This window comes from Cnephaeus nilssonii (genome assembly GCF_951640355.1).
Source record: "Cnephaeus nilssonii genome assembly, chromosome: 20".
NCBI classification, from domain to species: Eukaryota; Metazoa; Chordata; class Mammalia; order Chiroptera; family Vespertilionidae; genus Cnephaeus; species Cnephaeus nilssonii.
In genome coordinates this window covers 32,641,118-32,667,846 of record NC_137091.1, presented here as the reverse complement: position 1 = coordinate 32,667,846, position 26,729 = coordinate 32,641,118, and the positions used below count along the sequence as shown (strand labels likewise).

At 56.0% G+C, this 26,729-nt stretch overlaps 1 protein-coding gene across 4 annotated transcripts in view; it reads left to right on the top strand.

Moving 5' to 3' along the window:
* The window catches only part of CBFA2T3 (CBFA2/RUNX1 partner transcriptional co-repressor 3), a 90,150-nt gene that overhangs the window by 27,145 nt on the left and 36,276 nt on the right, over positions 1–26,729 (top strand). For 2 of the 4 annotated variants that reach the window (XM_079799757.1, XM_079799756.1), the window contains exon 1: positions 6,002–6,466. The exons of the other annotated variants lie outside the window; for them this stretch is intronic. The gene's annotated coding sequence lies outside the window, so the exon portion shown is untranslated. Of the gene's footprint in view, positions 1–6,001; positions 6,467–26,729 lie in introns of those variants that run through there. 4 annotated transcript variants of the gene reach the window in all.

The following is a 26,729-nucleotide window of genomic DNA, read 5'->3' as shown; positions in this document are numbered from 1 at the left end:
TGCTTTCGGTTGCAAGAAACAGAAAGCTAAGCTAAAACTATATTGAATAATGAGGGAATTTATTATCAAAGTGGCAAGTTGAGAAGTAGAGTGGGTTTCGAGGTTGGTTGATTCAGCAGCTTAACCAGTGCTCTGAGGAACCCTGTCTTTCTGTCCATGTGTGTCCTCTCCAATGTCAGCATCATCCTCAGGGTGGAAGGCACAGAGCAGCAGCAAGTTCAAGGTCACCTCCAGACACTGCAGTTCAGGAGACTGCACGTGGGAGCCCCTCCCCTCACATCTCACTGGTCGAAGTTGGGTCACATGTCCACACCTGAGCCAATCACCAGCAAAGAAATGAGCAGCTTTTTTAACAGGTCTAAGGGTGGGAGCTGGCCAGGCTGGGTCCAGGGCTGGGTGAACTTCTGGAGTGACTAGAGTAAGGAGACATGAAGACCTAAGCCAATTGGGGTTGTGCTTGCAAGCAAGAAGAGGGCGATAGTACAGGGTGGGATGGTGGGCCAGGGCCCAGGCAGCAGGGTTCCTGGTGGACACCCCAAGAAGGCATTTCATGTGAGTCTGACAGTGGGTGCCTTGTTGACAGGCAGAGCCGCCTGCCTTTCCTGCCCGCTGGCTATCGCAGTGCGCTTCCTGCACAACTTCATGCTGCTGCCCTGATGCCAGGTGGTCTCCACTCGGCTCTCCTGGTGTGTCTGCCTGGGCTCTGGGTGGACCTCCCCTTCTGCATAAGGGGCCATGCTCTGGGTCAGCCCTGGACCAGGGGCCAGGGGAGAAAGCCAAGAGATGCTCCTGGGGGCAGGGAGCTTCCTGGCTACAGCCAGGACTTCCTCGGCTTCACGTTTCTTTCCCTTCAGAGTTGACTTAAAGCCCTGGAACCTGATGTCTACACCTGTTAGCCAGGGCTGGGTGCCCCCGCACACATGATCCTGAGCATTGCTCCTTTCCCCAGAGTCCTTTGTATGGTCACCCGTCTCTCACTTCCCAAAAGAAGTCCTGGGTCCAGCCATGATGCCTCACCTCCCCCTCTGCTATTGCAGCAAACACATCTGTTAGCAACGCTGGCGATTTCCAGGCTTTGCTTGCAGCAAAATTGAAGGGGGCTGTGGACAGGTCAGCTGATAGTCATTCAAAATCGTTTTTATGAGCAGTCACCATGTGGTTCCGGACACCTAGCTGTCAGGAGGAGCCACAGTGCTGTCACTAGAGTTCCGCTGCCTTTCACCCTGGTCTCTTTATGTGATTGAGGTTTCTCAGGCTTTCTCACTAAAAACCCACACAGAAATGGAATTAATGTCCAACCCTGTCTTCTCCTGGCAATAAGTAATGTTAATGCACCACTATACAAACTACTAAAAAAAACAAACCATACCTGCCTCACCCCTCTTTTTAAAAGAGGTATTTTCAATAAAAATATACTTTTATGTTTAATAATTCTCAAATTTATACTAAATTTACATCATTTGTATCAGTTCCATAATACTAATAATCATAATGATAACCCAATCCAGAAGACAAATTTTTAACACAAGAAAACGTTTAAGTCTTGACATTCGAATGTATTTACATAGCTCTGTGTGATGGGGGAATCAAAAGACTTTCAGACCTGGCCAGTGTGCTCAGTGGTTAGAGCGTTGGCCCGCACCCTGAAGGGTCTCAGGATCAATTCCTGATCAAGAGCCTGTACCTGGGTTGCAGGTTCGTGCCCCACCCCCGGTCAGGGCACATGTGGAAGGCAACCAGTTGATGTATCTCTCTCACATCAATGTTTCTCTCTCTCTTTCTCTCTCTCTATATCTATCTATCTATCTTCCACTCTCTGAAAAAGCAATGGAAAAAGATCTTCAGGTGAAGATTAACAACAAAAAAAGATTGAAAACATATTAGGATAAAATTCCGTTGGGTGAAATGGAAATATGCATTAAGAGAAAATGGAGCAGTGTAAAAATTCAGGTGTTAAAGAGGCTATTCATGTGTTTTTCCAACTGTGTACACCCTTTAAAATGTCATTAATATATTTTTTCTTTGGTCTGCTGCATATATATATATATATATATATGTGTGTGTGTGTGTGTGTGTGTGTGTGTGTGTATGTGTGTATGTGTGTGTATATATATGTGTGTGTGTGTATATATATATTTGATATCAGAGAGGAGGGGAGAGGGAGAGAAAGATAGAAACATCAATGATTAGAGAGAATCATTGATGGGCTGTCTCCTTGATGCAACCCGGGCATGTGCCCTGACTGGGAATCAAACCATGACCTCCTGGTTCTTAGGTCAACACTCAGCCGCTGAGCCATGCCAGCCGGGCTAGTCTGCTGCTTTTCTAAATTAATATAATTTGTTTTTTTAGAGTAGTTTGGGGCTTACTGGAAAATTGAGCAGAAATCATGGAGCATTCTCAAATGTCGCCATCTCCCCCGCTTCTCCTGATTCCTTCTATTATTAATATTATTAACATCCTTCATTGGTTTGACAATTGGTTACAATTAATAAGCCAATATTGATACATTATTATTAACTAAAGTCAATGGTGTACATGAAGTTCTGCTCTTGGTGTTGTACATTCTTTGGGTTAGGACAAACGTATAATGACATATTTCTGCCATTATAGTTTATACAGAGTAGTTTCCCTGCCCTAAACACCCTCTGGGCTCCATCTATTCATCCCTGCTTCCCCCCAATCCACTGATCTTTTTACTGTCTCCATAGTGTTACCTTTTCAGAACGTCATGGAGTTGGAATCATACGGTATGTAGCCTTTTCAGACTGGCTTCTTTACTTACAATATGAACTTAAGTTCCCTCCAGGTCTTTTCATGATTTGATAGGGCATTTCTTTTTATTGCTGAATAATATTCCATTGTCTGGATGGACCACAATTTGTTTTACCTCTTCACCTTTTGAAGGACTTTTCAGTTTCTTCCAAGTTTGGGCAATAAACACCCATGTGCAGATTTGTGTGTAAACATGAGTTTTTATTCCTTTGGGTAAATTGCTGAATCATATGGTAGGAACATGCTTCATTGTGAAAGGAACTTCCAAGCTGTCTTCCAAAGTGGCTGAACTGGTTCGCATCCCACCAGCAGTGAATGAGAGTTCCTATTGCGCCACACCCTCACCAGCATTTGGTATTATCGGTGTTCTGGATTTTGGCGATTCTAAGGGGTGGGTAGTGATATCTCGTTTTAATTTGCATTTCTCTGATGACATATGATGTTAAGCGTCCTTTCCTGTGCTTGTTTGCCATCTGTGTATCTTCTTTGGTGAGGTGTCTGCTCAGAGCTTTTGCCCAATTTTTAGTTGGCTTGTTTTCTTATTGCTGAGTTTTAAGGGTTCTTTGTATATTTTAGGTAACAATCGTTTATCAGATACATGTTTTGCAAATATTTTCTCCCAGTCTGTCGTTTCTTTTCATTCTCTTAATAGTGTATTTTGTGGAACAGAAGCTCTCTCTCCAGAGGGGAGGGGGGAACTATATGCTAGTGGAGAACTGGCTTCACCTGGGGAGGCCGAAATCCAGAAAGAAGGGAAGGTGGTTCCTTTTTAATCCTCACCTGAGGATATGTTTATTGATATTAGAGAGAGGAATGGAGAGAGAGAGAAACATTGATGTGAGAGAAACATCAATTGGTTGCCTCCCATATGCGCCCCAACTGGGATTGAACCTGCAACCTAGGTATATGCCCTGACTGGGAATCGGACCCACAACCTTTTTGGTGTATGGGACAATGCTCCAACCAACTGAGCCATCCAGCCAGGCAAGACAGGAAGAAGCCCTACCTCAGGCGGGGACAAAGGAGCCTTTCAGATTGACACAGGACACAGAGCAGGGTGTTCGATGATTGCAGTTTTTTTCTCAGGGTTTCGGGGTCTGTTGTATCTCAAATGCTTGCTTCCATCGGTGACATTACAACTGGTAATGTAGCACAAAGAACTGAGACAAGATGTTTGTAGGGTTGAGTTGCAGGGGCCCTCAGGCTCAGGTTGTATCCAGCTTCAGCTAATGCTCCAGGTAAATTCAGTGGTTGTTTGAGGAGGTGCTTACCTCCCTACCCAGCTGAGAGCCCCTGAGGCTGCTTCAAGCTGTCTGTTCACTGCTCATCGCCCTACCTGGCCCTTTTTTTTTTTTTTTGCATGTTAACATTTCTGGAATCTAGAGGCATCTAAGGATTATAACTCAGAGCATGTTCTCATTTCTTAGTGGCTCATAAAATATTGGTACATCTTAAAATCTCTGCTATCTCAGAGTCCATGAAGTGAGGGAGTCGGTATCAATAAATATTAGTGCAGAAAGTCTGTGGCTTAAGCAACGTGACCACCACCTTTAGATCTGCATTCGTCTGTGAAATGGCAATGACTGACTGAGCCCACATTGAAGCACATTCTGAGAGCCAGAGGAACAGTTGGTGCCAGGCATTTGTGTTACAATTAAATCATTCACCACCAAGCCTCTTATTTCTACAAGGACAGAGCCCAGGAGGTCAAGGGACTGGGGGAGAGGGGGCAGGGGCAGGTGGCTGCTTGGTGACTTAGCTGACTAGTCCCCTGCTCCGTGCCTGGTGCCCGGTGCCTGGTGCCTGGTGCGGGGTGCCTCTCGGGGTGGAACAGAGGATGCCGCAGGAGCAGTCCGTCTTCCCAGGGCCTCAGTCTGTGTTTCCGGAGGCTTCCTCTGCCCAGCTCAGCTCTGGCGGGCAGAGCTCAGTCAAGGAGAGGCAAGGGTTAGGGAGAAACCTGGAAGAAGAGGGACATTTTTTTGGCACATTGCTGTATTTTTATACTTGAGAATTGGGGACCTTGGACCTTCGCATGCAGATTTATGCCAAATGAGATGCAAATCAGGGCCCCGCTTTTCTGAAGTCCTGGCCTCTCTGTCTCCTAAGACCTTGACCCTGGGACCTCAGCTTGCTTCAAAGAAATAAAGTGTGTATGGGTTGGGGGAGGAAGGAAAGAAAAAAACATCAATTTTCCTAAAATGTACTAACTGGGCAAATGCATCAGATATGCCACAAAGCACTTAAGAAAAAGAGGTAAATCAGGTGGGGAAGGGGAGGTGGGGACGTGCAGGGGAAGAGGAGTGAAGTGGGGTTGGAGAGGCCCCGGGCAGCAGCCTGGGGCATTTCTTTGGGTTGGCAGTAAATGAATGATATTCAAATGAGCGCAAAGCACCCCTACTGGCCCCGGGCCGAAGAGCCCGAGAGCGAGGGATCCTGCGCTTCCAGCATTTTCGTCTGGGTTATCTCCTGGATTCCGCGCGTGGGGCAAGCGGACCCTGGCGGGCGGCAGAGGGAAGGCGCCCCCTGCCGGCCGAGCGCGGAGACGACCCGGGCCTCGCGGCGGGCGGGCCGGAGGCCGGGGGAGGGCGTCTGCCGCTCGCCTCCAGCCTGGGCGCCAGACGCCTCGACTCCTAAAACTGCTAGGCGGGCGGCCACCGACCGCCAGAGGTGGGTGTGTGTGGTGACACGCTCAGCTCCAGGCCCCCGCCCGCCCGCGCGGGGCGCGGCCTGCGGAGCCGGCGAGGGTTGGCCCGAGCGGTGGGTCCGCCACGCACGGCACCTGCGCTCCCCGCACGGCGCCCACACTGCTACCCCCAAGACGTCCGCACCCCCACGGCACCCCGCGCTCCCGCACATTCACTCGCATTCCCCATCCACGGCATCCAGCGCTACCCTCGCGGGAACCCCGTGCTACAGAGCAGTGTGCATCCCTCTCTCCACCGCACCCCGCTCCCCCCGGGACTCCGCGGCGCCCCCCACCCCGGCACCGGGCTCAACAGCACACACACCCCACTCCCACCGGCCGGATCAGCCCCCACACTTGCACACACACTCAGGGCCGCCAGCTGGGCCCCCCAGAGCCTCCGACAGAGTTGCCAGGGCGCTCCCTGGGGTCCACGTCTGCCCCGGGGCGGGGACGGGGACGGGGACGGCGGCGGGCGGCGCCCCACTCCCGAGCCGGCCCGCACGGAGCCCGGGCCCCTCTCCGCGGCCGGCGCCCCGGGGCGGAGCCGAGCGCGATGGGCGCCGAGAGGGAGGCAGGTGGCGCAGCGGCGGCGGCGGGGGGCAGGAGGCGGAGGCGGAGCGCGCGGGGCGGGGGCCGCGGGGCCCCGTGAGACACTCGGGCGAGAGCGCGGCAGCCGGAGCCGGGCGCCCGCGAGCCAAAGGCGCGGCGGCTGGACCGGGCGCGGGCCGCGGAGGCCAGAGACCGCCCGGGGCGGCGCTCGCGCTTTGTTCCCGCGCGGGCAGCCGGGAGGGCGGAGCGAGCGGCCGGAGCCGAGCCCGGGCATGGCCCAGGCGGCCGCCCCGCGCGCCCCGGCCCCGCCGCGCGCCTGAGTCTGACGCGGCGGGAGAAGACGGAGCGCGGATCGCCCCCCAAGTTACGGAGGCGGGGACCGAATTCGAAGGAAAAGCCACTTCGGGAGCCAGGTCGCGAGAGTGCGATCGCCTCCGTCTGCCGGACCTCCGGACCGTAAGTGCCCCGTCTGTCCCGTGCGCCGCCGCCGCTGTCACCCCGACTTCGCCCGCGGCTGCCGTCCAGGGGTCTTCTTGCAGCCGCGCCGAATGCACGGGCGCCCCGGGCACCCTCTTTCCACTTTGCAAAGTTGGAGCCCACGGTAGGGTGGGGCCAGCCCACTCAGCGCCCACCCACTTGGACTGAATGACTCCCGCCCCACCCCTTCTCCAGGTGAACCGAGAACTTGACCTGCCTGGGATGTGGTCAAACTTAAGGTGGGGACTGCGTGGGAGGGTGGAGAGTCCTGAAGGCTCCCCTGGCGGATCTGGGCTTCCTGACAAAGGCCCTGGGCCAGGTGACAGAGGACTGGGAGGGGGCCTAGAGGGTGACGCCAGGATAGATGGAGGGTCCAGTGGCCTGGCTGGGGAGGGTGGTCCAAGCTCTCTGGAGCCCCTGCCCCTCTTGTTTTGGTTCCTGGCCCTGCCACTCAGGAGAGTGGTGGTCAGGAGTTAGATGGTCTTGGGCGAAGTCTTCTCAGACACCCTCGACCCACTCTGGATGATTGGGGAGAGGAGCTTGAAAGCTTTCCTGGGGTCCTGACAGCCCGCGGGGCCTCCGGTGCAGCCCCATGGCAGTGATTATGCTCACACCCTTTGGGAACCGTCCATCTGCGTGTAGGACAGGCTGGGAGCCAGGCTGTGGGAACCGCAGGGAGGGAGGTGTGAGCCGATGTGGAGGGACAGATGGCTGGAAATGCAGCCCTAGATGGGCTTACGTGAAGCAGAAGGCAGTGGGGCCCGCGGCAAGCCACACTGTGAGCCCCTGGGCTCTGAACACACAGCCCCAGGCTGTCCCTCCTCCCAGCCCCTGTGTGCTGGGCCTGGGAGCCACAGACTAGTGGGCAGACCCCTGTAGGTGTGGGGACCCCTGCCTTCCCCCCCAAAAAAAACCCACTATATTCCCCACCATTAGGGCCAAGGCCTGTTCCAGAGGCCAAGGACAAAAATATTTCCTTTGAGAATAGAGGAGACCTTATGCGCCTCTGTAGGGAGATCTGAATAATTGTCAGGCCCTGTCTTTGACCCTGTGGCCAGGATACTGCTTCATTATGTCTAACTGGGTGTGTGTTTCCTCCCCTAGACCCAGAAACAGGAGGTTCCCAGGGCGGCCACCCTCAGAGGACAGGGGTTGGATGGGGACAAAGGGGGGTAGCTATTCTGCATCCTAGCATTGCTCTTTCAAGTTGCTGCAAGGTTCTGGAAACTTGTTAAGGTTGGAACCCGGGAGAAAGGTGGGCTGGGCCCGAGGGAGTCCCACTCTCCCCGGGTCCCAGATACAAGGCGGCCCCTGGTATCCTTTCTGCCGCAGGCACAGGGGCAGGAAGGTCCTACCCACAGTTCCTGGGCACTGGGGTCCAGCTGTGTCATTTGCCCCACCCCTACCCTGCCCTTCTGGATGGGGGGAGCCCCAAAACTCACTTGGGCCCAGGAGGCAGAGGGTTCTGTTCTGTGCAGCCAACACTGCCATGCCCAAAGAGCCACGCTGTCTGGAGGGCTAGGCTGCCAGACCAACTCTATGTTGGAAGGGAAAAGGAGAGAAAGGGGGGACAGATGTGGCATTCCGTGCTCCCCAAGAGCTCGGCAGACACAGGCCGGGAGAACACCACGTAGGTCCAGTTTTCTGGGGGAACCCAGCTCTCTCTCGATCTGTGTGTGATGGGAGGAAGGGACAGTCACGTGCGCGGTACTCGTTTATTCACAAGCCCAGCTAGGGCTGGTGGGCTGGAGGATTTCAGCAAGATGTCTCCCTCCAGGACCCTCTGGGGCTGCCTCGGGCCACCCACCAGCCCTTTTGGGTCCACACGCTCTTCCTCTGTCACCCGGTTATCCACATAATTGAGTTACCACCTCCAGGAAATCTCTCTGATTTGGCTCCACATATTTTCATTTCTGCATGACTGGAAGAAATTAATTTTCCTTCCTACGCAAGGATCTGGAGACGCCGGGAGGCTGGGTCACTAATCTGAAAGATTCAAGCCAGCAGGGCTGCCACCTCTCAGAGGACCAGCCAGCCGCAGAGAGTGGGGTGGGGGGGGAGACACGAATGGGGGGTATGGGCAAGGCATTCCCGCTGACTGAATCCTTTCTGAGGCTCCTGGCTGGCCTCCCCATCCCCTGTGGCTCCGTGAGTGGGTTGTGTTTGGGGTCATCTGATTCATCCTCAGCCTCCCATGGCACCAGGATCCTCAGGATGGTGGTGGAATTCAAATGATCCGAATTCCTTCCCCAGTCAGTGTGTGCGTGTGTGTTCGGACTCCAAAACAGGGAAGAGGCTCTGTGACCCATTTCCCTGGAGTATGGTGAAAAGCTGCACACAGTAGGTGCTTAATTAATGGAGCTCTTAGGGAGGGAACTGGCATTTCTGTGGGGCATCTCTGTCCTGCTTATTGTGTCCTGCACTCATCTGCCCACTGCACTGCTCGGACCCGTGCCTGCATCTGTTCCCAGTCACAGCAGCCCAACTGTCAGCGCCTTGTTGGGCAGTTACTATCGGCCAAGCCCTGCTCGGACTCACTGAGTCTGCGTGACACCTGCAGGGCTGGTGGGACCTTCCCTTTTTTCACAAATACCCAGCATGGTGCGGGCCCATCAGGCTCCGGAGGGAGTCTGGGTTCTGCTGCGCCCCCCCCCCCCATCCCCCACACTGCATGAAAGCGGCTGCCTGGCTTCTGGCCCCGGCCCCTGCATCGGCCTCCCTTTGCCCAAGGCCCTCCTGCCCTCATCCTGGCCTTCCTGCCAGCATTCCTTCTACACCTGTGGGGACAGGTGGTGGACTGCTTGGTGCTGACTGGGGTTAATGCCTCAGCTGTCCGAACTTTCACCTGGACTCGCCTCAGGCACATGAAGCACAGCTGTAGCTGACATCAGGCGCACCTGAGGTCAAGGAGGAAGCGCACCTCAGCCTTGTCTGGGTCACAGCGCCTAAGGCCAGCCCTATCCCAGCTGTTCCCAGTTCACACCAGAGCTGGGAGGGGATCATTGTGTTCAAGGCCTCCTAGAAGCCACTGGACATTGTCTGGCTGTTAGAACAGGGCATCCAAACATAGCATCACGTTAATAGGAATCCATGTCTGGGCAGCTGGTGTCACCTCCCAGGCCTGGGAGGAGAGAGGTGACCTGGACTCTGTCATCTGTAAATGCAAGAGGATGGCCGTGATTGCACTTACTGCCAAGAAATGCCCCGGGAAGTGTCTGCCACCCACGGCTCAGTCACTGAGCGGACAGTGAATGAACACCTGTGTCGTGCCAGGCAGGGGGGTAGCATGGTAATACTGCAGCACCAACAGAAACTCTCACTGTGCTAGGCTCTGTGCTGGCACGCTTCCTTACATTTCACAAGCCTGAAGGTGGGCACCCTTGCTGTCCCGTTTTCCAGACGGGGATGCGAAGGCCCGAGAGGTTCACCAGAGGCAGGTGGGCAGGCGCCACACTGCTGCTCCCGTGTGGAGGTGGCCAGGCCCCTGGAGCAAACCTCCAAGTTCAGAATCCTGAGGGCCAGTGTTGGGCCCACAGGCACCTGCTTACTCAGAGCCCCTGGAGATACGCTGTGCACCGTGCCTGGAGCCACTGTGTCGTCTGAGGGAGGGACAGGCGGAGGCTGGAAATTCGTGATTGGTGGGTGCGGCCTTTGAGGGTCGAGGCCCACTGGGGGCAGTTCAGAGGGGCTGACAGGCTCTTTTCTGGACTATGGCATAGCTTCTGGGAGATTGGGGCTCCCAGGTCCTGGCCAGGCGGCAGGCCCCATGCTGTGTATTTACAAGAAGCCAGTTGCTCCCTGGCTTATTCTGGCTTACGCTTGTGGCTCTAGGTCTCCTCAGGACTGTTTGGGACGGGGAATCACACCTCCACATCTTTTCCTGAGGTCATGCCCTCAGGCCTTTGGGTAAAAAGAACAGGCCTGTTTCTACTTCTATGGTTCCCTGAGTCTGGGATTCCCCCCCCCCCCCCACCACCCCCTTTACATGAGGCCCAGATAAGGCCACATGGAGGGCAGGGGCTGCAGGAGAGGCCCAGCCCCCAAGTGCCTCTGAGGGCCGCCTTCAGCCAAGAACGCTAATGCAAGCAGGGCTCCGCTGTCTGGAAACAAATTCCTGGAGTGGAAGCCGCCCTTGCAGCATCAGTGGAAAGACCCAGGCAGAGCCCTGGCGTTCGGGATGGAAACTCATGATGATGAAAGTGATAAATAATTGGTGCCTGGTTCCCGCTTCTGAGTTCACAGCCAAACCCAGGGTGCAGGGTGCAGGGTTGGGCTGGAGCCTCAGACGTGCGAGAGAACGTGCTTCCCGCCGCGCTCTTTGCAGCACGGTTTCCTGCAGCAATAAAACAGAAGTTAAGACTTCTGCTTTTCGTAATTCGTGGGACCTCACGGTGAGCCAGATGTCACTGGAAGGAAAACAAAGATGCGTAATAAGGAAGATGTCTCTCCGCCAAGGCGCCAGCGCCCCCTCTGCTGCTCAGCCACACACTCTCGGCCGCCTACATCCGTCCTGTTCGCTGTGCACACACACAGTGCCTCCCAGAGTCAGACTCGGAGCCACCCAGGCGGCCCCCGAGGCTGGGAGTGCGGTGGAGGACGTGGCAGGAGGAGGTTTGGGGAGGACGTCCGGGCACTGGGCACCGGGACATTCTTCTGTTTACTTGAGCAGAGAAAAGTCTACAGTAGGGGCAGGGCAGGAGGAAAAGGGCCAGATGAGACGCGCCTGGGCCTCCCGGGGGCAGGTGGGGAGAGCTCCTCGTGTGCCGAGGGCCCTGGGTGACAGGTGGGACTCACACGGGAGCTCTCGCCCAGTGGTCCTGACCTGGCAGCAGCAGGAAAGGGAAGTCCCCCAGCTGCCGAGGGCCCCTCTTGCAGGAAGGGGAGGGGAGGTGTTGAGAGGCAAGGGGGCCACAGCTCTTTGCGGAGCTCCAGGAGCTCCTGCCCCGTTCTCTGGGGCAGTGGGGAGGGGGAGGGGCAGCATGCTGGCTTCTCTGAGTCCCACTGGCTAGATTTGAACCATGATTCCTCTCCCACTGATTGTGTGGTCATCAGCAGATCACTCACCCTCTCTGTGTCTTTGGTTTCAAAAGCAAAATACAGCCACAGGGCTCCTGTCTCCTCAGGTTGTGATAAGGTATGAAAGATCCATGTGATCTGGCGTGTGGTTACTGGCTTGGGGACATGGCCGTTACATCCCCGCTCTAGGCGGACACCCAGTGCTGTCCTGGGATTCACTGGTGGGTGGGGCATCAGACAGTTCTGCACTCAAACCCCGTTTCTCCCTCCCAGACAGACTGGGTAGGGGGCCTACTCTCCCTACACCTATGTCCTCCTGTGCAGCCCGGGCCCCCGCGCCTGCTGACCCACCTCCCCACACATGACGACACAGCAAGCTCAGGGCCAAGCTCTCTGTGCTCTGTGCCACCTGGGGACACAAGCTTCATTCCCCAGCTGCATTCCCCTCCCATTTCACAGAGAGGAAACTGAGGCTGGGATCACACTTCCCATAGCTCCTTGGTGGCAGAGGTGGGATTTCCACTCAGGAACCCAGTTACCTAACAACTCGAGAGCCTCTGTGTTGTTGCCACACCAGGTCTCCAAGTAGCGGGTGGTGACTTCTCACCAGGCCTTGGGGTTCCAAGCCCTGGCCTCTTGCTCGGACTGTCATCTGGCCTCAGGAGCCCTTGTGTGTGTGACTGCACACATGGACGTTAGTGTGAGTGTGAGCATATAATGTGTGTGTGTGCAAGTGTGAAAACCAGGCAGAAGAAGGAAGTGTGACCTCCACCTGACTGCCTGGGGGCATTTCTAGGAGAGCCCATGCCCATCTAGATGGCCAGAGCTGATAACAGTGGAAGAGTGCGTGCCAGGTCTTAATCCCCACCTGCTCTTCCCGGCCCAGCTGCACTGTGACAACGTGGGAACTTGGTCTCAGCGTAACCGAAGCTCAGGTGGGAACCAGCACAGAAGTCAGAACAGACTTGCCCCACACCCAGGGCCCCGCACCCTGGAGACTGAAGTCAGCGTTCACTGAAGGGACCAGCAAAGGCCTCCGAGATAGAACTCTATCCCTAGACGCCTGTCACTACACACCCACATGGGCTGTCCCAGGACGTCTGTCACTGCCCTACATGGAATGTCCCAGGAGGCCTGTCACTACCATCTACATGGGCTGTCACAGGATGCCTGTCACTACACTGTTACATGGTCTTTTCCAGGACACCTGTCGGTACACACCTACATGGGCTGTTGCAAGACACCTGTCACTGCACATCTACATGGACTGTCATAGGATGTCTGTCACTACACATCAACATGGACTGTCCCCAGGATACCCATCACTCTCCATCTATATGGACTCTCTAGGGCACTTGTCACTACACACCTCCATAGACTGTCCCAGGATGCCTGTCACTACACACCTACACGGACTGCGCAGGATGCCTGTCACTATACTGTATACCTACATCACTGTCCCAGGATGCCTGTCACTCTACATCTACATGGATTTGTCATGGGAGAGCCTAGTTTTGGGAGTCAGATGCCTAAATTCTAAGCCAGCCCATGTGCTAGCCCTTCTTCACTTTGGCATTTCTACAGCTTCTTGGTCCACATGAAACCTCCTTTTGGAATTTCAACAATCATGGTTGCATATATCTGGTAGCGGGAGCCACCACAGCACCTGGCACAGACTCGATTTTCCTTTCTGAGTCGAAGTCAGAGCTTATACTGACCCTGGGGGCTTCTAGGTTGAGGCAATAACTGTGAAATCCTGGACTTGATTTATCTTAATGTCACATGTACAGAGGGCTTTTATCTGACTCTCATAGAGCCTGAGACTCCCTCCAGGTACCCTGGACCCCTTTTCTGTGTGGTATTCCTCACATCACAGTGGCCTTCATCCCGGTTAGACCTCCTGGTTTAGGAGATTATTTTGGGCAGACCTTCCCATAGGGTCCCTCCTGGCCCCCTAAGGACATGCCTACATATATGGGGTGTGTTTTGAGTTAGAGATAATAAGATCTCCACATCACCAGCCCGCTGGGGCCTGCCCTCATTCGCAGTACTGCCTGCCCACTTGCTCAGTCCCTCAGGTGGGAAAGAGCACAGAGCCTGGAAAGGGGGGGGGGGATGGGCTGTGGCCTTCCCACATTAGCGCCACCATAGGATGGGCCCCAGGTGCCAAGGGAGGAAGGTCAGCCTGGCCCCTCACACACCCGTGTCCCTCACGCTGAGCTTGGGCTCCCCAATCCTGTGCTGTTAGTAACACAGACAGGCTGCGGCATGGAGGGGTGGAGAGGTTGCAGCCTGCCCTACCTCAGTCTCCCCAGTGGGGTGTTTTTAATTGTGCTCCAATACACAGAACATAAAATTTACCATCTTAATCACTTTAGGTATACAGTTCAGTGGTATTAAACACATTCGCATTGTTGTGCAACCATCAACACTATCCATTCACAGAGCTTCTCATCTTCCGAAACTGAAATCCTGTCCCATTAAACAGTGACTCTCCATTTCCCCTCCCCAGCCCCTGGCACTCACCGTTTTATTTCCTATCTCTGTGAATGTGACTCCTGGGGACCTCATATGAGTGGAATCATGTAGGATTTGTCTTTTTGTGACTGGCTTTCTTCACTTAGCATCATGTCCCCCACGTTCATCCATGTTGTAGATCCCTTCTTCCATCGATGGACACTAGAGCTGCTCCACCTTTTGGCTCTTGTGAATTACGCTGCTGTGAACGTGGATATAAAATATCCCTTTAAAACCCTGCTTTTGATTCTTTGGGGTATGTCTTCAGAAATGGAATTTCTGGATCATATGGTAGTTCTATTTTGAATTTTTTGAGGAACCTCCATTCCACCATTTTAACCGTTTTTAGGTACGCAATTCAGTGGCATTTAGGACATTTACAAGGTTGTGCAACCATCACCACCATCTAGTTCCCCAAAGTTTTCATCACCCCAAAAAGAGACCTCATACCCATTTGTGTTCACTCGCCACTCCCCTCCCTCCAGCCCCTGGCAGCCACTAGTTGTCTTTCTGTCTCTGTGGATTTGCCTGTTCTGGACATTTCATATAAATAGAGTCATATACTATGTGGCCTTTTGCGCTGACTTCCTTCGCTTAGCGTGATGTTTTTGAGGTTTGTCCATGTTGTCACGTGTCAGTACCTCACTCCTTTTTAATGACTGATGTTTGATTGCAGGGTAGACGCATTTTGCGGATCCATCATCAGTTGATGGACATCTGGGGTGTGAATAATCTGTTGTGAGCATTTAGGTGCAAGTTTTTGTGTGGACATGTTTTCCATTCTCTTAGGTCTAACACACCGAGAGGAAGTGCTGGGTCATGTGGTCACTCTAAGTTCAACTCGTTATCTGCTGGGTTCCAAGGGATGAATGAAGAAGAGCTGCCTGCCCTGGCTGCCCAGGCTCCCCCGAATGCCTCCGGGTCCTCCCACACACCTGTGAGGGTGGCCACCGCCGTCCTCTTTTCACAGGTGACCACATTGTGGCCGGGGGTGGTGAACACGGTTGCCCAGGGTCACCAGCTGGTGGGGACGCCCTTGCCGGGTGCTTGGAGAGGATTGTTTGAACAGCAGCAGCTCATCTGCCTGCAAGCTGTCACTGTATTTGGTTCCACAAACAGTTACTGAATCTCCCCAGCACCTGCGTCTAACCTTCATGGCATGAACAAGATTTCGCATCTGGTCTCCCAGCTTCTGTCCTTGTCCCTCATTTGGGAGGTAGATGGGGGTCCTCGCACGAGGGGTCCCCTTCAAAGCCAGTCATATGAGGCAGCTCTAGGGACAGACCAAATGGCTGCAGCGGCTTTGAGGCCACACGCCCCCGCCCCCAGTTGTTCACTGAAATCCCTTTCTTGCTGTTCCCAGACACACGGGCATGTTCCCACCCCAGGGCCTCGGCTTTGGCAGTCCCTCTGCCTGCTCCTCCTGACACCTGCATGGCTCCCGCCTGCCCTCCATCAGGTCTCGTTCTGGGGTCTCCTTTCAGTGAGTGGCCTGCCCCTGCTGTTCCTCCAGGGCACCCCCACTCTCCCTGTGCTGTGCCTTTTCTTCTGTGTAGCACTGCTTGGCTCCCTCCTAGAAGGTCAGTCCTGTGAGGGCAGCACTTTTGTCTGTATGTTCCCTACCACCCCCCAGAGCCCAGACAGACCCCTCATGCGGGAGGTCCTGAGGAACAGGAACATGTCCCACCTGGGAGCCCCCCCACCACATCTCCCAGGCGCCGATGCCTAGGGTCCCCGGCTGGTGGGGACGCCTTCGCTGTGTGCTTGGAGAGGCTTGTTTGAACAGCAGCTCGTCTGCCTGCAAGCTGTCGCTGTATTTGATTCCACCAACAGTTATCTCATCGCCAAGTCTGCTTCCCAGCGCCGGGAGTCGCTGAGACTTGCCTGCACAGGAGCCACGGAGGGGAGGCAGCTTAGGGTCGTCATCCTGGGCAGTCTGCACACCTGACATTGTCCACCCCCAAACAGATGTTCCTCCAGAGCTCAGCTCAGCCAGTCCTCGCTCGGAGGCAGGAGAGGGCACACCCCAGTGATCCAGAAACACTCACTAGAGCAGGCCCTGGGTGCCCGCTCACAGAGGTCCCCAGTTCCAACGGCTGCCCAACAGCCCACCCCAAGCACGGCAGCGGGAACAGCCATGAACATACCGTGCTCCGGGTGCTTGGGTCAGGAGTTCGGACAAGGCCTGACGGGGACGCTGTGTCTCCGCCTCGGGGTGTCTGGAGCCTTGGCCAGTGGCCTTGGCAGTTGGGGCTACTGGCACAGACGGCCCGGCTCTGCAGGGCGTCCCGGGCAGTGTATGCTGGCTGTTGACAGAGCATCTCCATGTGGCCCTCCCCTACCACCTAGGAGGGAACTCCTGGTACACAAGGAGCCTATGTGACCTGGGTGGGAGGGGACCAGAGCCCACCCCCTGCAGGGAGGTCACTGTGAGGTGTGGTCAGAGGAGGAGGGAGGGAAGTATGGAAGCTGTCAGATGTGAAATCAGGGCAGGACCTTGGCAGTGTGGCCCCATCAGCGGATGCAGCTGCTGTCCCCCTGGACACCCAGGCTGACCCCACACAGGGCAGGAGACCTGAGGAGGTCCACGGAGAAGGATGGCTAGACCCTCCCCTCCCCCAGTCTGTCTGGACACAGGGAGGAATCGGAACAACCATATCCTGGCTGGGAGGGCACGGGAGAGTTGTTTTTCATTTCCCTCCGCATCGGAAAACAGTGGAGCCCTCAATGTGCAGCAGAAATTCAGTCCCTCCCTCTTCCTCTCACCACGCCTCCTGGTGGGGTGCGGACTGTGGACCATTGTGACCTTAGTTTCCAGCTGTTGTCTCCCCAAGAGGCTGACCCCGGGTGGGGGGTCGCTGCTACCCGGCCTGTGAGACGCAGGCACAGAGCTGGGTGACAGTTAGTTGAGACAGGCCTCCCATCAGGAGGTCACTGGTTTGGGTGCATGTCTATTCCTTTCACAAATAACCATGGAGCGCCTGCTGCTCATGGGCGCTTTCCAGAATCCAGCATCAGACTGCTGCCCTCGGGGCGCGGCTACTCTGTTAGGAGAGAGACAGGCAATAAATGAAGGAGACACGTGATATTTTCTTCACCAAGGGCCCAGGGAGGGTCACGGGCTGGGTGGGAGGTCGCTGTCCCGTCAGGTCAGGCCTGTCTGATAAAGTGACAGTGAGCTGAGGCCTGGAAGGAGAGGAAACCAGGTGGGCATCAGGCACAGCCTCTCTGGCACAGGTGACAGCAGTGCAGAGACCAGGAGGCACCTCTGAGGACCAGCAAGGGGGCCTGGTGGGTGGGAAGGTGCAGGGACGGGGGCGGGAGGTGACAGAAGGCCGGCATGGGAGCCACGCTGTCGGCACTGCGGGCTTTGTGTAGGCAGAGGTGCTGGTGTGAATACTAAAGCATGAAAGGCAGTGAGTGTCCTGCGTGCCCGGCTTTGTCCTGTCGTCCGGGGGGCGTGGGAGGGGGGTGTCTGCCTGACTCGCCACCCTGATAACTACACAGCAGCGACCAATTTGTCCCTGAGCCAGATTCCCGCTCAGAGCTGGGCCTGTAGGCCTCCGGATGGCATCCCCAGCGTGCAGGCCCCGTGGGACCCCTTCAGGTTAACCGCATCCCTCTGTGCGGGAGCCCACGCCGAGGCCCACAGGACACCTGGAACAGTCCCGCGGGTTCGTCACGGCCCCACAGCTGGCAGGTCCGGGGCTCACCCACGTCCTTCCTAAATAAAGCTCTTGGCTGAGCACAGGTCACCTGTGTTGATGGGCCACGTGGCGAACCTCCGTGTCAAAACATGTCCCACGGTTTGGCCTGGTCGCCACTGCCAAGGGGGAGGAGGGGGAGGGGTGGCTGCTTGTCTCCCGAAGCCTGCACTGCACAGGGGCGGTCAGAAGATGGGCGTTTCGGAGACCAGGCAGGGCCTGCTGGCAATCTGGTGGAGTTTGGTGCTGGAGGGAGGGGCTTGTCCAGCTGGGTACCCGAGGAGGAATTCTCTGTCCCAGAATAACCCTGAGTTGCTCCTCACGTCTCAGCATCGGGCGCGTTACTCCCCGATCAGACCCACTCGCTCCAGCTCCTGGAAGCTCTGTATTCTGGTGGGTGAGTCAGGTCTGAGTTAAGGGGAAGTGAGTCCTACAAACACCGGGAGCCCACAGAGGCCGCCCTGCAGCCCGGGACCCTGCTCCCGCCAGGCTTGGGGACCTGCTGGCAGGGGCAGCAGGTGTGAGGACGCTCTGGAAAGGGACGGGGAGCCCGGTCTTTGCCCACGCAGCCTCTCTCGTAAAAACAGGCATATGAAAATGTTCACACTGCCCAGGTGGGGAGGGTGTGCACCCCGTGGCCTTGACAGCAGGCAGGGTCTTCCTACTTCCCAGCCTCAGGAAGATCATCCCGAGGGACACGCTGGAGACGAGGGTGCAGTGTCCCCGAGAGGCTGATGCAGCTCTAGAGCCCCCAGAAAAATGCATGGCCCGATTTGCAGGTGCCTCAGAGGCTCACGGACATGCCCTGGCCCAATGTGTCAGGGTTCAGAGGGGAAACCCTGGAGCCAGCGGTGTGGCCTCAGGCATGTCCCTGCCCTCTCCAAGGCTCAGTTTTCCCTGCTGTAAAATGGGAGGTGGCATCCTCCACCAGCCTCCAAGCCTATCTATCGCCTTAGCATGAGGAAGGTCCTCTCACCGCCCACCCCCCCCAGAAAACCCCCCGAGGGCTGTTTGACTCAGCAGGGCCACACTCGGATCTCCTGGAGGTTCTGGGACCATTTGGTGGGAAGAGTCAAAACATCCAGAAGGCTCCCACACGCAGGAGGAAGGCAAGGGAACCTGGCTCCTCACTCTTCTCCCCCAGAGCAGCTGCCACCACGGCTGCACCAGCGTCAGGCCCATCTGCCTGCCTGGCACCTTCCCAAGCCTAGGGGGCGGGGGCCCAGGCAGAGCTGGAAGCAGACCCTCTGCCGCTGCAGAAATGGCCCGTTTGTTCTGGGGCCAGGCAGGTGTGGGCTCGTGGATGAGGCCACGCTGTGTGCCCTGAGGCCGGCTCCTGCCCTCTCTGTGCCGCTTGGAATCAGCGCTGAGATTCTAGCTGGGGGCTGGTACACGCTGCATGAGCCCTGGGCTTGGCCACAGTGAGCACTCACTGACCAGTGGCTTCTAGTTTCTCCCTAGACAGTCCACTCTGTCATAACTGTCTGCCCCACTGCCCGTGTCACCCATGAGGGGATAGAGAGCATCCCCTGTGACTCTGAATGAGAAATATTTAGATAGGTGTGAGGCGGCCCCACCTTCGGTTTCAGCGAGGTCAACCACCCCTAATTCATTCACCCAGCAGGGGATTCCCTGTGCTGGCTCATTCACAGAGAGGTTAAGTCCTTGCCCAAGATCCCTGGGTTTAAACCTAGTAATGTGGCCTCTCCACAGAAGACATAGCCTCTTGGGTGTGGGGCACCAGCCCTTGACGCTGGGCCCACCCTCATGAGCCCCTGCCTGGCCCTTCACCCCTCAGTGCTCCTCCCAGGGGGTGCTGCTGGATCTGAGACCCCTACCGTCTTTTTCTCTGCAGCCATCTCCGATTTGAAGTCCCAGCCAGTGAGTCCTCCGGGCTCCTCCCTACAAGTGTGGAGGCCTCCTTGATGTCTGGACCACCCGGGGATGTGGGCCTGCCAGTGGGGTGTCTCTCACCCAAAGGGCAGGCCTAGGGGGTAGATTCTGCTTCCTGGCTGCTCCTCACAGAGCCTCTTGGGCGTGGGCATGGCTCTGGCTTTGTTGGGGTGAGCCGGCACAGGACTCCTTCTCTGACAGGCCCAAGGCCCCAATGTGCTATGGGGGAGCCCCAGCCCTTTAATGACTTGACTACTATTAGGTTTGTTTTATTGCTCAATTTGGTTAAAAGGCCCCAGAGAAACGCCCCAACCCTTATGATGGCGAGTGGGTGTTGAAAGGAAATGTGCATTGCAGAAGATCTGAAAGAGGCTCCCGCCCCATCTAGGTCTCAGGGTGCAAGTCCTGCAGCCACGAGTAGGGTGGGCCCACAGCAGCTCAGGAAACCACCAGGCGACAAGCAGGAATTCAGCTTGGTGGCCTGCCTGGAAGGGGAGGCAGGCAGGGAACAGAGGGCAGAGAGGCCTGCAGGAAAGCCCTGGAATCTTCACATCCATGCTTCAAGACAGAGGTGAGGCCGAAACCGGTTTGGCTCAGTGGATAGAGCGTCGGCCTGCGGACTGAAAGGTCCCGGGTTCGATTCCGGTCAAGGGCATGTACCTTGGTTGCGGGCACATCCCCAGTAGGGGGTGTGCAAGAGGCAGCTGGTCGATGTTTCTCTCTCATCGATGTTTCTAACTCTCTATCCCTCTCTATCCCTCTCTCTTCCTCACTGTAATAAATCAATAAAATATATTTAAAAAAAAAAAAAAGACAGAGGTGAGGGTCTCCCCCCCCCCCCCCCCACTTCGCTAGGAGAACTCAGGCCCAGAGACCCACTCACAGCCCATGGCCAGACCGTGAATGGACACCTGCCTTCACACTCAAAAGTCGTGCCTGCCCCTCACTAGCCTGTAGCCAGCCCTCAGCGTTCCAGGGCTCCTCTGGGTCTCTCCATCCCCATTTGCCAAATTGGGGAGACTGGATCTGTGGAGACACCACAGTGGATCCAGGCCGTTGCGTGAGCTCCGGCTGGGGCCCCTGCAGAGCTGCACTAACTGGGTCAGAACCCGAGCTCTGCCCTGACTAGCCGTGTGCTCTGGGCAGTTACTTACCCTCTCTGTGCCTCGGTTGTCCCATTTATAAAATTGGAGTGTAGTATGTTTTACTTTTTCATCGCTACGATCGTAATGGAATGACCTCCCAGGGCTGTCGGGAAGATTAAAGGAGTTAATATTTTGTTGGCCACTGCACTGGCTGTTCGCCTCTGCTCTCTCCAGTGCTGGGACAGGATTTCAGGCGGAGACGTGCAGCTCATGTCTAAGGGATGTAAGCAGTCTGTGGAAGGGACTTGCCCCTGGGGACAAGTGTGATGTGGACTCTGGCCTGTCCATTTGTGTATTGTTGACCCATCCCTCAGAGAAGGCCCCTGGGGCAGCCAGCCCCCTGAGCAGACACCAACAGGGAGTTGGAGAAGCAGACTGCTGTAGAATGTTGTGGGTCTCAAGTCTCTCATCTGCAAAGGGAGGGGTTGAGTGAATCCTAATGCACCAGTATGTGGGGTACCTTTGCACGCTGTTAATCTGATGCCCGTGGCAGACATTGCTAGTCGATCTCTGCCCACGCTCATAGTGGTGGCAGGCATCACTAACTGATCACAGCACTCCTTTCGCATTGAACCTGCCCGAGGCAGCATCCTTCTTCTGGAGCAGCTCTGGTGCCCCATTTGCTTGTACTTGCATTCTAGCAGAAACCTATTACCTACTCTAGTTGGATGGGCTCTGAGGGCCAGCCAGCTCTGATCATTTCAGCATCCCTTAGCTGAGCGTAAAGATGGGGCGAGTGTCTGACAACCACACATGTCTGTGGGAGGCAGGATGTCCTGTCCTGGGCCGAGTAAGGACGGGGAGATGTCCCTGGAAGGAGAGACCTGGGGCATAGAGGTGGAGCCCAGCTGCCCAAAGTGTGGTTCCCAGGACCTGTCAGACTTGCAGACTCGAGGGTCCACCCCATACCTAACTCCCTGGAATAGCATTGGCCTGTGAGCCTGGCCCACTGTGATACAGGTGATGTACACACCAAAAGCCCTGGAATTGGAGTCCTGGGCTCAAATCCTGCTCTGGCAGGCGCAGGTGATGTGGCCCTGGACAGGTTGTTGCCCTCCGCGCCTCTTGCTGTAAGTAGGAATGGTCAGGGGCGAGGTCGCCTGGTTCATTTGGTGAGCATGTGCTGAGCGCCTCCTGCATGCCCTGGCTGGGTGACAGTGAAGCAGGCAGAGGATGCTGTGTCATTACAAACCCCTTGAAGGCGGAGGGGGAGGACAAGCCAAAGGAAATGCTGGTGAGGGGTGGGTGGGTGAGGACGCTCCCAGGAGCCTCCAGCCACATACAACACGGTGAGCACTCAGCAGGTGCTCAGTGAGCAGTGGGGCCCTTTCGCGGGGACTCTGATCCCTGCCCCAACAAAATATGGCCAGGACATAAGTGGGGCACCCTTAAGGTCCCTTCTTCTTCTCAGTGACAGCAGGGCCTAGAGGTGGAGTCCTGGGGCTGGAGGAGGCTGAGGGGCAGGAAGAGGTGGGGCAGAAAGGGCCTGCAGGAGGGGGGCTTCCCCCTCCCCGGTGTGCGCCAGGACGGGACACCCTTGACCGCTGGCCCCTATGCAGGAGGACCCTGGCAGGAGGTGCCCACTGGGCAGTCCCGATTCGGGGAATCCCAGCTGGCTCTGTGCCACCACCTCCCTGCCACCCTCATCCTCCAGGAGCCAGACACATTCAGGATCCTTGCCAAGCTGGGGGGAGGGATGGCACTCGGCTTCTCTACTCCAGCCATCCTTTCTGCTGCCTGCGTGTAATTAACAGAGTAATTAAAAACAGGATGAGTTAATTGGTATTCATTTATGTGGCAGATGTTTTTAATTGAGGCAGGAAACAATTTACCTGTTTACATAAACAATGGCAAAGGCAGGCTTGTAAAACACGTTTTTTTAATATTTTCCTCCCCCTTCTGAAAAAGAATTGAAGTCACTTGGTCTCCCCTGCGCCTTGCCTACTATGAGAGCTGAGCAGGCCCCGCCTGGAGGGGAGGCCCGGCTGGGGGAGGTGTGGGAGGTTCAGGCCAAGAGGAAACATCTGTTTAAAAGCTTTGCTTCCAGAGGAGGCTGTTTTCCTTAAATTCAGAGAAAGGAGGTGTTGTTCCCAGGTTGCGGGGACGCCAGCGGGGCTGGGAAAGGGTGGGGGCCCCTGTCCTGCCAAGTTTGGTGCCCTTCTGGGTGGGGCGTTGCTGTATGCCTGGGAAGGCTTACCTTTTCCACTACATTTCTGGAGGCTTGGTGTTGCACAGTCGGACCACACCTGCAGATACTCACCATGGTTCCCCATCACACACTCGGCCACCTTGCTCACCTGACCATGATGCAGCGTGCAGACCTAGAACATCTGCTGGCAACAAGGACGGCACCAGTTAGACTCGTGGAGTCAGGCTGGACCTCAGTTCAGCAACCTCAGGACTTGAGTTCTGGCTAAGAGAGAATTCAGAGCCAAGACTCAGACCGTCAGAGAAAGTTTATTTAGAAAGTCCCAGAGGTAGAAGAAGTGAGCCTAGAAGAAATGGTCTCCGGAAACAAGTTACAGAGGCGAAAGAAGGGCCCTGGGCGCTTGGGAGAGAGAAGCAGTGCCGTCCTCATCTTGAGGTCTCAGGGGAGGACCCCAATAAAATATTCACCAGCTTTCCAGGTGGGTCCCTTCAGGGTCATGGTCTCTACTGATTGGTGGGCACCAGGGCAGGGGGTCATTAGTCAATGCAGCTGGTCCTGAGGTCAGCCATGGCATCACTTGTCTGGATTTGCTGCTTTTCTGGGCCTGGAGCTGAAACACAACTGAGGCCTAGATGTATATTCGATTCGGGTCAGAACCTCATTGTCCTGGGGGCTTAATGCTGAAGGGCTATTCTCCAGCCCCCTTGATCCCTCCCCCTTTAAGGGGGTCGAACCTGAATGACCGGCAACATGCCAGGCAAGGAAAGGTCAGGGAAGGGTCCGACTCACGTGACCAGCGACATGAAAGATCGGGCGGTCTAAACCTCATTACCAGCGATATGCTAGCGGGGGGGTCGGAGGGGGAAGGTTACCCTGTGGGTGGGGTCCTTGTTTTGCCAGTGTTGCCTGTTGCTAGGCACCGGGGCTTTGCACCCTGGTGACCTGGTGCCCTTCTGTACCTGGCCCATGGTCCTTGCTCTGCTCATGTCTGTCTAACTGCAAACCACACATCCATCGACAGACATTGCCAGTCGACACCGTGTCAGAGCTTCTCGTGACCGAGGAGGCATATCATGTGTCTATGTGCTGAGCACCAGCAGCGGGCCTAGGGCCTGACCTACCCTGTCTTTGCAGGGTCCAAACCTCCCACCACCTGGGTCCAGGGGTAGGACAGACGAGCCCGTCTGCAGGGAGAGCTCCCAGGAGGGCCTTGGAGGAAGCAGGTGCTCAGGGAGTTGCCTCTTTGTAGAGCGGCACTCATTTGGCCCTTGCTGTATGCCTGGCTGCAGCAGTACGCTTTGCGGGTGTGCGGTATTCCTTTGATTCTCCCGTTAACACTCAAGGGGAGAGGTAATGATTCCCATCGCACAAGCGAGGACCCCGAGCGCAGCCTCCAGGTTGTCACTGGAAAAGACACGTCGGCAAGCAGGGGAAACGCTGATAATAGAAGCGTCTGACTGGTAGGCACCTTTATTTGCCTTTTCTTAAAGGGTAAACATGCACAGGATTGTATTTACACAGAGAGATCTGGACGGACCCACAAGAACTGTCAGCAGCGGTGGCTCCGGGTCAGGGGACTGGAGGAGCAGGGTCCCTTTGCCTTGCCCCCTCTCTCGCTCTCTGCTGGGGGAGCATTGCCAAGACTGGGTTTTCCTGTGTGATAGTGACAGTCCTGGCCAGGGCCAGGCCGCCAGGCTCACCAAGGACACGTTGCTAACTCCTCCGAAAGCCGGGTCAATAGTGGGGTTCTTGTGAGAGGTGATGCAGGTGAAAACTTGGCCCACGGTGCACAGCAGATGCCCAAAAGCTCTGCACCAGGAGCTGGGGGGGGGGGTGCTCCTGAGGCTCTTGGCACCCCCTGCAGAGGGGGATCTGGCCTGTGCCCTTTGGGTGACATACAGTTGGAATTTCTGGGACATGTTGATGGTCCCTAGGGCAAGAAGATGGAACTTTCTGGAATCCATTGGGGAGAAAAGCCCTGGAAAGTCAGAGCCCCAAAGCTTCAAGCTCAGAATGCCCAAAGTGTGTCGTCAGCAGCCACGCCAAGCTGCTGGGGCTCGGCCCCCCTCCTGGAGGTGGTATGAGGCTGCCCGGACTCCAGGCCCCTCTGGCTCTGCTGGAGTAAAATCATGAAATCACCGCAGCCATGGGTATCCGAAGAGGTGAGCAGCATGCTGGGGCCACGGTGCCTGTGGTGTCCTTGGGAACTCAAGCCCTGTACCAGTTCTGTGTGACTTAGGTGAGGATCAGGACCTCTCTGGGCATCTGGGGAGTGAGGACAGTAATGGCCTCCCTGTGTTGTGAGCTTTGACCTCAATAATGAGTTAGCTGAAAAGCTCCCAGCATGGGGCTGGCCCTCCTGCCTTTGCCCATTCTGCAAGTGGAAGCGAGAACCCCCAGGACCCCCCATGAAGGCTAGGTAGGAGGCATATCACTTGATCACAGGAGCAGAGGGGCCTAGGGCCCCCAAAGCGGTGGGGTCTTCTCACGGTCTGCCTTTGTCCCTGGGTTGCGGTATCAGGGCGGGCCTGGTTGGTGCCTTCAACGTGCCAGGAACTGAGAGGACACAGGGACCGTAGGGTATGTGTGCGCTTCTGGGTGGGGTTGAAAGGGAGCCCCGGGTCCTCGATCTACAGGGTGCTCCCTGTAGGGGGTATCAAGGTGCTGCCACATGAGGCCTTACTCTTGCCTCAGCTCAGCCACACCAGCTCAAGGGTCGTCTTTATGAAAGTGGGGAGATGAAAGGTTAGGGATGACGCTGGGAGCAAAGCCAGCCCAAACTGCCTTTGCGTGGCCCTGTCTTTCCCAGGAGGTCGTTTCTAAAATCCCATTTCAGCCGCTTGTATTTGAGGGCTCTCGCGTGCATCCCAGCCTGCAGTCCCTCAGGCCCTGTCAGCGGGGGATGGTGTCCCCACCCTTCAGGGGATGACATAAGCCTCACCGGTGTGTGTGGCTCAGCGTACACATCACAGGTGACCTGGGCCTCTCAGGTCGTGTGGATGGGTGGCTGTTCTGGGGCTGGCGGGAGACTCCCCTGGCGCTCAGGAGAAACACGTGCAGGAGAGCCCGCCAGTCCCTAATTATTACTTAGCATTCATATGCGCAGCATTATTTTAAAATTTGGCAGCCTTTTCCTGGAGAGTTCAAGGTGATATGCAGCCAATTTGCACGTTTTTTAAACAATGAAAACATGTTGGGAATTGGTTAAGCCTTCGTGGCGCCTCGTTGCCGGCAGAGGGAAATCCTCACTCCTGGGCCCGGTTTTCCAGACCCTCCACAGACTGGCAGGACCTTGCCCCGGCCTTCCTGCCCACTCCCCACCTCGCCTGTGGCAGAGCTTTCGTTTGTTCCTGAACCCCGACTGCCATGCCTTTGACTGAGCTATGCCCTCTGCTGGGGACGCCGTCCCCTCAGGGGTGCAAGTTGTATAGCCTCCAGGACCCAGCTGCAGCATCGCCTCTTCTTAGAAGCGTTGACACTCGACCCCCAGCCCAGGGCGTGCCTGCAGCTGTCTATAGGACTTCCCACTTGATCCAGCTATGAGCTCAGAGGGCAGACCCATGGCCCCATGAGTTCCTTAGATTTCATCCATTCCTTTTTTAAAATAAATAAACTAGACAATGTATGTTTATTAACTTATATGACGGTTTGTAATGATCTGTCCGTTACTTATTGTGACTGTTTGCTTCTTGGGTGGGGCGGGGCACCGTGCTGGTGGGCAGCAAGCAGTTAAAGAATAAATCAAGGGCCCTGGCTGGAGTGTTCAGTGACGAGGGCGTCAGCCCTTGCACCAAAGGGTCTCAGGATGTATTCCCAGT